The sequence below is a fragment of the Spea bombifrons genome, chromosome 9 (genome assembly GCF_027358695.1).
Source record: "Spea bombifrons isolate aSpeBom1 chromosome 9, aSpeBom1.2.pri, whole genome shotgun sequence".
NCBI lineage: Eukaryota > Metazoa > Chordata > Amphibia > Anura > Pelobatidae > Spea > Spea bombifrons.
The window spans coordinates 15,194,978-15,197,477 of NC_071095.1; the positions used below are offsets into that span (position 1 = coordinate 15,194,978).

Here is a 2,500-nt window from a genome sequence, read left to right on the forward strand (position 1 = left end):
AGGTGTGAAAGTTTTTTATTTTACTTCTCTTATTCTGTTGCTGCTGCTGCTGCTTCTGCTGCTGCTGCTGCTTCTGCTGCTGCTGCTGCTTCTGCTGCTGCTGCTGCTTCTGCTGCTGCTGGTGCTGCTGCTTGTCGTCAGACAGAAATAATTATAAGCCCTGGGACAGGACAGAGAAGGTGAGAAGGTTCAAATAAGGGTTTAAAGCTTTGATGATGAGCAAGAAACACATGGCAAAAAGCTCTCCCCGGACTGTGAGAAAAAATTAAAAGCCTACAACACCTGGTATTCCCAGGCGATCTCCCATCCAGGTACTAACCAGGCCCAACCCTGCTTAGCTTCCGAGATCAGACGAGATCGGGCGCTTTCAGGGTGGTATTGCCGCAGGTGTGAAAGTTTTTTATTTTACTTCTCTTATTCTGTTGCTGCTGCTGCTGCTGCTGCTGCTGCTGCTGCTGCTGCTGCTGCTGCTGCTGCTTGTCGTCAGACAGAAAGAATTATAAGCCCTGGGACAGGACAGAGAAGGTGAGAAGGTTCAAATAAGGGTTTAAAGCTTTGATGATGAGCAAGAAACACATGGCAAAAAGCTCTCCCCGGACTGTGAGAAAAGAAAAAGCCTACAACACCTGGTATTCCCAGGCGGTCTCCCATCCAGGTACTAACCAGGCCCAACCCTGCTTAGCTTCCGAGATCAGACGAGATCACGCGCTTTCAGGGTGGTATGGCCGCAGGTGTGAAAGTTTTTTATTTTACTTCTCTTATTCTGCTGCTGCTGCTGCTGCTGCTGCTGCTGCTGCTGCTGCTGCTGCTGCTGCTGCTGCTGCTGCTGCTGCTGCTGCTGCTGCTTGTCGTCAGACAGAAATAATTATAAGCCCTGGGACAGGACAGAGAAGGTGAGAAGGTTCAAATAAGGGTTTAAAGCTTTGATGATGAGCAAGAAACACATGGCAAAAAGCTCTCCCCGGACTGTGAGAAAAAATTAAAAGCCTACAACACCTGGTATTCCCAGGCGGTCTCCCATCCAGGTACTAACCAGGCCCAACCCTGCTTAGCTTCCGAGATCAGACGAGATCGGGCGCTTTCAGGGTGGCATGGCTGCAGGTGTGAAAGTGTTTTATTTTACTTCTCTTATTCTGTTGCTGCTGCTGCTGCTGCTGCTGCTGCTGCTGCTGCTGCTTGTCGTCAGACAGAAAGAATTATAAGCCCTGGGACAGGACAGAGAAGGTGAGAAGGTTCAAATAAGGGTTTAAAGCTTTGATGATGAGCAAGAAACATGGCAAAAAGCTCTCCCCGGACTGTGAGAAAAAATTAAAAGCCTACAACACCTGGTATTCCCAGGCGGTCTCCCATCCAGGTACTAACCAGGCCCAACCCTGCTTAGCTTCCGAGATCAGACGAGATCGGGCGCTTTCAGGGTAGTATGGCCGCAGGTGTGAAAGTTTTTTATTTTACTTCTCTTATTCTGTTGCTGCTGCTGCTGCTGCTGCTGCTGCTGCTGCTGCTGCTGCTGCTGCTGCTGCTTGTCGTCACACAGAAAGAATTATAAGCCCTGGGACAGGACAGAGAAGGTGAGAAGGTTCAAATAAGGGTTTAAAGCTTTGATGATGAGCAAGAAACACATGGCAAAAAGCTCTCCCCGGACTGTGAGAAAAAATTAAAAGCCTACAACACCTGGTATTCCCAGGCGGTCTCCCATCCAGGTACTAACCAGGCCCAACCCTGCTTAGCTTCCTATATCAGACGAGATTGGGCGCTTTCAGGGTGGTATGGCCGCAGGTGTGAAAGTTTTTTATTTTACTTCTCTTATTCTGTTGCTGCTGCTGCTGCTGCTGCTGCTGCTGCTGCTGCTGCTGCTGCTGCTGCTGCTGCTGCTGCTGCTGCTGCTGCTGCTGCTGCTGCTTGTCGTCAGATAGAAAGAATTATAAGCCCTGGGACAGGACAGAGAAGGTGAGAAGGTTCAAATAAGGGTTTAAAGCTTTGATGATGAGCAAGAAACACATGGCAAAAAGCTCTCCCCGGACTGTGAGAAAAAATTAAAAGCCTACAACACCTGGTATTCCCAGGCGGTCTCCCATCCAGGTACTAACCAGGCCCAACCCTGCTTAGCTTCCGAGATCAGACGAGATCGGGCGCTTTCAGGGTGGTATGGCCGCAGGTGTGAAAGTATTTTATTTTACTTCTCTTATTCTGTTGCTGCTGCTGCTGCTGCTGCTGCTGCTGCTGCTGCTGCTGCTGCTTGTCATCGTCAGACAGAAAGAATTATAAGCCCTGGGACAGGACAGAGAAGGTGAGAAGGTTCAAATAAGGGTTTAAAGCTTTGATGATGAGCAAGAAACACATGGCAAAAAGCTCTCGCCGGACTGTGAGAAAAAATTAAAAGCCTACAACACCTGGTATTCCCAGGCGGTCTCCCATCCAGGTACTAACCAGGCCCAACCCTGCTTAGCTTCCGAGACCAGCCGAGATCAGGCGCTTTCAGGGTGGTATGGCCGCAGGTGTG

The 2,500-nt window shown here is 49.6% G+C and overlaps 8 non-coding genes across 8 annotated transcripts in view; all 8 read right to left on the minus strand.

The window, feature by feature from the left end:
• LOC128464100 (5S ribosomal RNA) overlaps positions 1-4 on the minus strand; it is a 119-nt gene extending 115 nt beyond the window's left edge. The window contains exon 1 of the ribosomal RNA XR_008343955.1: positions 1-4. This exon is cut by the window's left edge and continues 115 nt beyond it. This is a non-coding gene — a ribosomal RNA (5S ribosomal RNA).
• A 266-nt stretch (positions 5-270) lies between these two features.
• LOC128463776 (5S ribosomal RNA) lies at positions 271-389 on the minus strand. The gene has a single exon (XR_008343652.1). It is a non-coding gene; the product is annotated as a 5S ribosomal RNA (ribosomal RNA).
• Positions 390-614: 225 nt separating this feature from the next.
• LOC128464057 (5S ribosomal RNA) lies at positions 615-733 on the minus strand. The gene has a single exon (XR_008343915.1). It is a non-coding gene; the product is annotated as a 5S ribosomal RNA (ribosomal RNA).
• Positions 734-984: 251 nt separating this feature from the next.
• On the minus strand, positions 985-1,103 carry LOC128462804 (5S ribosomal RNA). Its single transcript, XR_008342732.1, has one exon. It is a non-coding gene; the product is annotated as a 5S ribosomal RNA (ribosomal RNA).
• A 210-nt stretch (positions 1,104-1,313) lies between these two features.
• Positions 1,314-1,432, minus strand: LOC128462765 (5S ribosomal RNA). The gene has a single exon (XR_008342696.1). It is a non-coding gene; the product is annotated as a 5S ribosomal RNA (ribosomal RNA).
• Positions 1,433-1,659: 227 nt separating this feature from the next.
• On the minus strand, positions 1,660-1,778 carry LOC128465182 (5S ribosomal RNA). Its single transcript, XR_008344974.1, has one exon. It is a non-coding gene; the product is annotated as a 5S ribosomal RNA (ribosomal RNA).
• A 260-nt stretch (positions 1,779-2,038) lies between these two features.
• On the minus strand, positions 2,039-2,157 carry LOC128465632 (5S ribosomal RNA). The gene has a single exon (XR_008345345.1). It is a non-coding gene; the product is annotated as a 5S ribosomal RNA (ribosomal RNA).
• A 221-nt stretch (positions 2,158-2,378) lies between these two features.
• On the minus strand, positions 2,379-2,497 carry LOC128464956 (5S ribosomal RNA). Its single transcript, XR_008344761.1, has one exon. It is a non-coding gene; the product is annotated as a 5S ribosomal RNA (ribosomal RNA).
• Between the last annotated feature and the right edge of the window lie 3 nt (positions 2,498-2,500).